This window comes from Lepidochelys olivacea (genome assembly GCF_965140295.1).
Source record: "Lepidochelys olivacea isolate rLepOli2 genome assembly, chromosome: 22".
Lineage (NCBI taxonomy): Eukaryota > Metazoa > Chordata > Testudines > Cheloniidae > Lepidochelys > Lepidochelys olivacea.
Genome location: NC_140432.1, coordinates 5,457,266 through 5,467,290, shown reverse-complemented (window position 1 = coordinate 5,467,290; position 10,025 = coordinate 5,457,266).

Sequence of the window (10,025 nt, the reverse complement as noted above, 5' to 3'; positions counted from 1 at the left end):
TTTGGTGGTTTGATTAATATTAAAGAGAATGCTGCTGCTTTGAGTGATGCTTATTAGATTGTGTCTGCTCTTGAATCGACAAGTGGTGTGAATTCTCGTTAGCCGAAAGCTACTGATATTAGAGAAAAGGTCAGACTAGCTATATCACTACTTAATATAGGCCAAATTATTTACTACTTTCATATTTAATTGTGCTTCACCAAATTTACCCTACCCTAAAGAACAGTGAATTGCCAACAATATTTTAAGTCGTAGGCAAGGACTAGAAGAAGCCAATGGCCTTTTTTAAAAAGAGAGTGGATCGCTGATATGGCTTAGACATAAATGATCTGGAAAAAGGGGTAAACAGTGAGGTGGCAAAATTTGCAGATGATACAAAACTAGTCAAGATGGTTAAGTCCCAAACAGACTGTGAAGAGCTACAAGGGGATCTCTCAAAACTGGGTGACTGGGCAACAAAATGGCAGATGACATTCAGTGTTGATAAATGCAAAGTAATGCACATTGGAAAACGTAATCCCAACTATACATATAAAATGATGGGGTCGAAATTGGCTGTTACCACTCAAGAAAGAGATCTTGGAGTCATTGTGGATCGTTCTCTGAAACCATCCACTCAGTGTGCAGTGACAATCAAAAAAGCGTACAGAATGTTGGGAATCATTAAGAAAGGGATCGATAATAAGACAGAAAATATCCTATTGCCTCTATATAAATCCCTGGCACACCCACATCTTGAATACTGCGTGCAGATGTGGTCGCCTCATCTCAGTTGGAATTGGGAAAGGTTCAGAAAAGGGCAACAATAATTAGGGGTATGGAACGGCTTCCATATGAGGAGAGATTAATAAGACTGGGACTTTTCAGCTTGGAAAAGAGACGACTAAGGGGGGTATGATCGAGTTCTATAAAATCATGACTGGTGTGGAGAAAGTACATAAGGAAGTGTTTTCTCCTAACACAAGAACTAGGGGTCACCAAATGAAATGAATAGGCAGCAGGTTTAAAACAAACAGAAGGAAGTATTTCTTCACACAACTCACAGTCAACCTGTGGAACTCCTTGCCAGAGGGTGTTGTGAAGGCCAAGACTATAACAGGATTCAAAAAAGAACTACATAAGTTCATGGAGGATAGGTCCATCAATGGCAATTAGCTAGGATGGGAAGGGATGGTGTCCCTAGCCTGTTTGCCAGAAGCTGGGAACGGGTGACGGGATGGATCACTTGATGATCACCTGTTCTGTTCATTCCCTCTGGGGCACCTGGCATTGGCCAGTGTCAGAAGACAGGATACTGGACTACGTGGACCTTTGGTCTGACTCAGTCTGGCCGTTCTTATGTTCCTTCATGCAGCATAAGGAAGCCTCAGAGCTTTGACTATATATGGTTGTGGTGTTCCACAGTGGGGAATATTTCAACCCTTTCTTGTCAGTAATGTGGGAGTGGGACCTTCGTTTATTCATGGACAGGGTTATTTAAACTGAAGTTAATGTTACTAATGTCTCAGTTTTCTTACCCTTCAGACACACAGTGAGTGAAATGTGTGAAATCACGAAAGCTTATGCTCAAATAAATTGGTTAGTCTCTAAGGTGCCACGAGTCCTCCTGTTCTTTTTGCAAATACAGACTAACACGGCTGCTACTCTGAAACCGTGAACACAGAAGCTTTTAAAAACCAGACTTTAAAATATTAGACATTGCTTTTTTTTATTCAGTACACTAACACCAAAGGTGAATCTTAAAGTGCCTCTCTCTTCCTCCAGGCTTGGAGAGAGCGGGATTCCCAGTCATGGTCTTTGCGGTGCTGCTTCTGGCCTACACAGTTGCAGTTTGGGTGAATTTTGCATAAAAGATGGGGAGTATTTACCAGTACTCAGGATCTGCTGGTGCTTTATAAACATACAAAATACGGTCTCTAAACTGAAGAATATTCAGCTTCGGTCTACAGCTTCAATGTGGCATTAGCTCCTTAAAGGCGATTGGCAAAGGGGGCTCGGAGTGTGGGTTTGGGTCTGTCCGATGGGTAAAGAGGGCCTACAAGTATGGGTTAATCTGGGGTTGGTTTGTTTTTTAACTCTAGAAATAACAAGAACCTAGTTTTGCTTGGAGGAGCCTTGTACAGAAGTCCCAGCTAGGGTTGCCAACTTTCTAATCGCATGAAACTGAACACCCTTGCCCTCTTCCATGCCCTGCCCCTTCTCTGAAGCCCCGCCCCCACTCACTCCATGCCCCTCCCTCCATTGCTCACTCTCACCCTCACTCACTTTCACTGGGCTGGGTCATGGGGCTGAGGTGCAAGAGGGGGTAAGGGCTTGGGTGGGGCCAAAAATGAGGGGTTCAGGGTGTGGGGGGGGGCTCTGGCCTGGGAAGGGGGTAGTTGGGGTGTGGGAGGAGGTGATTCCAGCTTGGGGTGCAGGCTCTGGGATGGGGCTGGGAGTGAGGGATTTGGAGTGCAGGAGTGGGCTCAGCCCTGGGGAAGGGGGGTGGGGAGCAGAAGGGGGCTCTGGGCTGGGGCTGAGGGGTTTGGAGTGAGGGAGTGGGCTCAGGGCTGGGGCAGGGGGTTGAGGTGTGGGAGGGGGTGCGGGTTCGGGGTAAATAATCCTAATCTTTTATGCAAAATTCACCAAAACTGCAACTGCAACTCTGGGAGGGGGGTCAGGGCTGAGACAGGGGGTTGGGGTGCAGGCTCCAGGAGGGAGTTTGGATGCAGGAGGGGGTTCCGACCTGGGGCAGAGGATTGGAGGATTCAGACTCCAGCCAGGCAACGCTTACCTCAGGCAGCTCCCAGTCGGCAGTGCAGCAGGGCTAAAGCAGACTCCCTGGCTCCTGGAAGCGGCCAGCATGTCCGGTTCCTAGGTGGAGGCGCGACCAGGCACCTGTGCGCACTGCCCGTGCCCGTAGGCACCGCCACCGCAGCTCCCATTGGCCGTGGTCCCCAGCCAATGGGAGCTGTGGAGGCAGCGCACGGAACTTTCCTGATCCCACCTGCGCCTAGGGGCTGCAGGGACATGCCGGCCACTTCTGGGAGCCATGCAGAGTCAGGGCAAGCAGGGAGCCTGCCTTAGCCCAGCTGTGCTGCTGACCAGACTTTTAACGGCCCAGTCAACGGCGCTGACCGGAGCCGCCACGGTCCCTTTTTGACCTGGCATGCCAGTTGAAAACCGCACACCTGGCAACCCTAGCGCCAGCCGCTGGGTATTGTGAGCTAGTATGCCTGTCTTCATTGAAGGGGTGGACATGCTGAATTTGTAACTTTTTCCCAAGTGTTCTTTAGGTATTGACGTTCGATAGGTTTTAACAAAAGCAGAGTTCTAAGCATTTGACTTCACATTCCTTCCCTCCCAGTTACTCAAAATTCACTCTCTTGTACCTTCGTATCATCATTTCACTAGTCCACCAGCCACCCTAGTCTTCCAGTGTGCACAAGCCCTGAATTTTTGTTGTAGACCAAGTAGAAAGCCCTTCCCCCACCTTTTTACATAAATCTTCCAAACCATCTTTATCAGTCATAAAGACGCAAAGCCAGGCACAAACCCACTTGGCTGTAAATGTTCAAGTCATGTTTAAGCATATTAAAGCAGCCCAAGGAATGTACTCCTTGGCTACTTGCCAACAATCCTCTACCCTTACAACTAATCTGTCAACTGTGGCTAGAGTTGGCATTATGACAAGCCAGGATATTTGTGATGAGGGAACATGTATGTCCTTTAAGGCATCATAGAAGAGTTACAAGAATCAAAGCAAAGCCTAATTCAGACACTTGCAAATAAGGAATGGGAGGCAAATAACACAAAATTGTAACGACTCTGAGTTCAGTCCCCAAGAATATCAACTTTTCCTTATGAATAAAAGAGTATCCAGTTTATATCACATCATTCTTAAGCATATCTCCAGGGGGGAAGGGATGAGCTAAGATCAAGTGGGAAAGGCACTGGACCAGACAATCTCATGAATGGATCATCAAGTTAGTTCCATTTCCATTAATATAAGATACTAAATGTACACAGCTCATATTTTCCCTCGAACATTTGGCTCTAGAATGTATGTACAAAATAAAAAGGGCGATAATGGCAATCTAATGGGGCACCTCCCACCAGCTTGCCAGAGGTAAATGATTCTGGGCCAGGGCTGCAGAATTTCTGAAGATAGTTTAGGAACTTCTCATGCCTCGGGATTTATAGTGCATTCTAGCTCCATGCTCCCCTGCCTCATGCATCACAATTCATTCCTCCTTCAGGTTTACACCCTGTAGGTATTTGTAGGATCATCACATGCCTCCTTAGTCATTAGTTGGCCCAGCTAGGCCCATTTCACACTGCTGAGCCCCCATTTCCTGCTTCTGAGCTCTCCTTGTGAATTAACCCAGCTAAGACATTCTTTTTCCCCCCTTCTACCAAGTTCCTCTGTGTCAGTATCTTCCCGACTGTTGATGGGAACTGTGCAATACCCCACGTGTGGTCCAACCAGCGTCGCACAGAGAGGGGCTGCAGCCTCCCTGCTCGCTGATGTGGTGTCTGAAATTGCATTCCCCTTTTTTTCTCCAAAGGCATCTGATGTTATGAACTTGCTGCTTCCCTGTGGGCCCATGATAATCCCTGGGTCTCTTCAGCCTCGCCACTGACGAAGCTCTGCCCTGCCATACACGGTGCAGTTCTTTGCCCTTGTCTCAGACCTCCACATGCCAGCCCCTCCCAAATTAGTAGCTTCAAACTTCATTCAAGTGTTTACTCCCCCATCCAAACCAGGAAGGAAAGTATGAAAGAGGCTGATCCTGATGCCAGACTAGTGGGGAACTTCAGAGTCATCTCTCCTCCGCTCATGTCATTCAGCCAGTTTCCAATCCCTATGGCTACTCCAGAGGCTGAGCCAATTAATGTCTGGTTACGAGTTTGTTCGAGGAAGACTGTCGGTGTGATTCAGGCGGGGCCTGGGGAGAGACGGAGAGCTGAAGGGACCGATTTTCTGAAGGACTCAGCTCCAAACCTCTCAGCCAAATGTGGGACCCAAACGTATTCATGCAGGAAATTTCAAGTGCCATTGGATGGGTTTCCTTCAGGGGCTGTCTTCACTGCAGAGTTACTCCAGGTTCATACCCCAATCGTCCCACCGCCACTGCTGGCCGCCCCGTGGGAGTGACTCGTCCTTTGGGGTCAGGCATGAATAAATGTCAACAAAAGGGAGACACCAAGTCGGAGTGAAACTGCAGGTAATGCTGTCACCGAAACCAGGGGCACTGGGCCGGCGTTTCAACCTGTTCCACTGTCATTGTTTGCCCCTCAGCGTCTTTACACACTTCGCAGTTCTGCTTTATTTGGACACTCGGCCTGCGGCTGCTGCCAGCATTGGGCATTAGTGACTGGCACGCCCCAGGCACTCATACGGCAGCTCTGCCCACCAGGAGGGTTTGCCAGTATTTGCCAGGGCGTAAAGTCACGATCAGGTTTGGTCTCCTCCCAGCCAGGCTGGTGACTCCCCACAAGGCCAGCGCTACGAACGTCGGCAGCTCACTGGCTTCTTGTGGAGCCCTGGAGTGGGACACCAGGAAAGAGCACCCCTCAGAGGCAGGCTCCCCTGCAGAAGCCAGTGAGCTGCCAATGCACGGGGGCCTTGATGTCTGACGCTTCAGTGTGGCCCCATGGCGTGATTCCTCCAGGAGCGAGGCCAGGGGACGAGCAGCCCTCTCCCCGCAGCCCACAGCCTCGTGGCAGGCCAGCGTCTTCCTGCAGCTTCCAGGGCTTGGGCAAGGGAGGTTACAGCTTGGTTCTGGGCTGGATTGGAAGCACCGTCCCTGAGCTGCCAAGTGTCCCGGCTGCACCCGCTGTTGGAGATCCAGCCTTCAGCCTAGGAGCCAGACCAGTCCTTTTTTTAATGGGTTAGATTTTCATTGAGAGAGCGCCCAGACCCCACTGCAGGACCCTCCAGCCAAACCGGGGAGCCCAGCGTCACCAGTCCGGGCTCCAAACTAAGCGTGTGCATCTTACCCAGGGCTTGGCTGAATGTGTCCATTAGAAAGGAGCGAACAGGAAACCATTACCACCTCTCTGGGGTTCCCCTCGCTTTTGTGGAAGTATCCCCGAGGCCGGTTCTGTGCAGGCCGCCCGTCTCCCTGCAGGGGGATGAGGAAAGGCTCCCAGCTGAAAGCCCTGGGAAATGTATCGCTGCTGAGCCTTAGGGCTGGCAAACAGAGGCCTTGCTCCTGGGGGAGGACTCTGCCTCCCCCATCCAATCTCCCAGCTGGCGGACAATAGAGATCCAGGCTTTGGCAAGGGTCTTGTTTGCTAAGGGGGCTCTTTGTTCCCGGTCCATACTCCCAGTGTTTTATCAGGCTGGCCTGTGTGTTGTTAACAAGGGCTGCAGCGGCCTGGGATTCCAGGCAGATGAGACAGGACCCGGATGGGTGTTGCTGGGGCAGTCGGTTCCCACAGCGCTGCGGTTTGGGCGCTCCAGAGACAAGGGCAGGAATGTCTCCTAGGGCAAGGTAGCTGCTGAAATCCTGTGTTCAGCGGCCAGTGGATTAGGAACATTTGATCGGCTGGAGTCGGCACTTCTGTTTGCATCTCTCCCACCTGTTCAAACAATGCGCTGAGCAAACAACTCTGCAACCAGCCTCCCCCTCTCCTCTTGTCAGCTCACTCCAGCCCCTGCCTGCCCCTGGCTTTCATTAACCTGGGAACTGCCGCACCCCTGCCCGCTAAGGGCTGGGTTGGCGTGGCTCCTGCAGAAGACGGGGAATCAGGAGGGTGCATTGTGGGAGGGGCGCGCTGCCTCTGGCTGCCTCACGCACAGTGGCAGGGCCTGGGGGTGGCATGTCTGAATTAATGGAGGTCAAGCAGGGCCGGATTAACCTTTTGTGGGCCTGGAGCGAGGGGCCGGCCAGGGGCAATGGGGCATGGCATGGCAGGGGAAGCCCCGCGCTGCCCCATGCGAGGACACTCCTTACAAACTGGCAGTTGCCAGACGCACAGTGGCCTGCCTGGCCCTATGCTGCCAGCTTGCCCCTTCCCCTCAGGGGCAGGCCCATGCCACACCACATAGCGCCCCCCCCCCCCCCCGGCGCCTCGTCCAACACCCCCCAACTCCCTGTGGCCAGAGGCCCTCTCAGCTGGGCCAGGACCTGCCCCGGCCAGGGTCCCTCCAGACGCAGTTCCCTGGAGGGGCCCAGCCAAGCCCCCCACACTGTTCTCCCCACCACACACACCGGCCGAGAGGAGGAAGTGGTGGGGGGGGGAGCCAGCGGGCTCTCGGGGCGCAGGGCAAGCAGAGCAGGCCGGGGCCCCTTCCGAGCATCGTCCCGGCTCCACGGAGCCATGGCGCCATGGTAAACCCGGCACTGAGGTCACGCGGGGTTGGACTCTCCTAGTGGGAGAACAGCCTTGGCGGCCCGAGTGCAGCTCGGAGTGGAAACTTGCCCAGCTGCAGCCTGAGCGCTTTTCCCGGTACCAACAACCCTCCTTGGCCCCGGACTCGTTCCCATTTACAGCTGGGCTACCGTAGGGCTTGCAGACCTGAGTGACAAGTCCCCGCTGCAAACCCTAGTGCAGGCCGGACTCACCCCCCACCCCAGGAAGCAGAATAAACTGCCCCCATGCAAACCACAGCGTCGTCCGTCTGCGCTAGGGCCCTAGACGGGTTTGACTATGTGGGGCAGGGCTGTGACTATTTTACTGCTTCAGTTATGCCAGCAGAAATGAGCTTTAACCAGCTACAGGTTATGCCCCCCTCCTGTACTGGAATCGCCATTCCGCCGTTAGCCCAATAGACCTGCCTCCCCGGAAGGGAGTTTGAACACTGGGACTAGCCCAGGCTACTTCCCCACGTGAACAGGCCGCTGGATGGGTCTGGCCGAATGCAGAGGGCGGTTGTCAGGGCACCGTGCTGTGGGCTCCAGCGTGGCGGGGGGGGCTGCCGTCTGGAAAGGGACCTGTCGATTCGCCCGGCTGCTTCTAGGATTGGGGGAAATTGCTGAGGAATTCACAGAAAACCATCTGGCCCCTATATTTTCTTTATGGACCAGTGAATTATTTGGACCCCAGGGGTCGTGGGACAAACAGCTCCTTTCTCTGGGGGCAGTACAGCCCAGACCCGATCCCTGTTACACCTTGGGATTTGCTAGGTTAAAGCATTGGACCTTTTTGCATGTTTTTAAAAACCTCTCTGCTTTGACCTTGGTGTGTATTGGATATTCACGCTGAATTGGTCACGGAGGCTAGTGCCTGATTGGAGGCGCACACAAGCATCTCCGGCACAAATGCTCATTGTATAACATGTAAGATTCAGTGTCTCAGACTATTCGCACAATTGACTGGAAGTTGCTGTCCTGGCTCGGATGCAGCGTCAGCCCTGTGTGTGACATGCTGGCCTCCAGCTGGTGAAAGGGCAGGGCTTTATCCCTCAGGGCCAATGGACAGATCCAATGGCACCAGCATGAAGGTGCCTGGGGAGGCCACCTGGCTGGTCTATGGGTTGATAAGCGTCTGGTGCGGCTGCTGCTGGGCCTCGGGCTGCAGCCAGGGCCTGCGCCATCCTCCATTCCAGCCCAGCTTCCTCACCCCCACCCCGCCCAACTTTGTGCCTCTTTGGCAGAGAGGGTTAAATCCCACTGCACGCACCACATGGGAGCCGGTGTCAGGCCCACCCAATCTGCTCTCAGACACTGGCCTCACACGGCGGAATCCAGACTCACCCCTCCGGGGGTTTGACTTTATTAACACAAACAAATTAACAATACAATCCCAAAGCTCAGCTCAACCCTTCTCCCTAGGCTGGGCTGCTCATCGGGCTCCTCCCACTGGCCTGCTCAGCCCACACCCCAGATCCTCTCCCCCCAGCAAGCCACTCCCACCTCCCTGATACCCAGGGTAGGTAACTAGTCACTGACGGGGGTGAGGCAGAACTCACTTATCCCTTTGCCAGCAGGGTCAGCACCTGTTAGCAGAGCAAGGGATTTCAGGCTAACAGGTTGATGAGGTTCAACACGGACAAGTTCAACAAGGGCACAAGGGGAAAGCCAAGGGGGAGCCGGGGCTGGCGCTCAGCCGCTGCACTGAAATGGCTCCAGCTGCGTTCCCTGTGCCCCAGCAATAGTCTGAGCCCGCTCCCCAAAGACAGAGGATGGTTTGGGCAGCCCAGGTATCTCCCCCTGCCTCCAGCCCCCCACCCCCCCGTGCATGCTCTCCTGCCCCACTCCAGGCAAGGCAATAAAACAAGTGCCCTGGACACAGTCCCTTGGACACGGGGAGCCCCTCATAACCCTGCCGCCCACGTCAAAAGGGGAAACTGGCCGGTTCAGTGACGGTACAGATGAACATGGGGGGTTGGTGATGTAAGGCCTTGGCAAGGAAATTTAGTACTATGCCTTTAAGGCAGCAAGACCTCCGGCCGGGGTATAGCCCAGACTCCAGATTTGCACCAGAGCTCAGCTTAGACACCTAAGTAAGTGGGCAGATTTGGGGAGCGGCTCAGCACCCTCCCTGCTGCCCATCCAGCCCAAGCTGTGGGTCGAGCCGTGGAGGAGTTGCTCGCTGGGGACTGTGTCTTGCGGCAGGGACCCCACAGCCCTTTGTTTGCAGCATGAGCGTCCCATCAGTAATAGCCTTGCTCTAGGTGCCACATGCAGAGGGTTTGGTCCTCCCAGAGCTCAGCTGCAGCCTGCCTCGCTGAGCTGCAATGGCTGCTGGGCAGTTCCCCAGAGGGCCTGGGTCCCAGTCCCAGGAACACAGGGCAGGGCTCTGCCAGGAGGACCCTGTGCCCCTTGGCTTCCACCAGGCCTGCCAAGCGCCTGTCAGGGCCAAAGGGGGCGGAGGGGGCTCCAAACCCTGCCTGGCTCACACAAAGGTCCTGGGCTTTTCCTCAGCTATCCTGGCTCCCCATGGAGCCCTCTAACCCGAATCCAGCCAGGGCCCCCGCAGCCCCTCACCCACGCAGCAGAGCCATGAGGTGGGGCTAGGGTGCATCTGCTGATGTGCTCGGTATCCTGGCTCCGAACAAGGCTGGGAGGCCGGCGTGTGGCCATCTCCAGCCATCT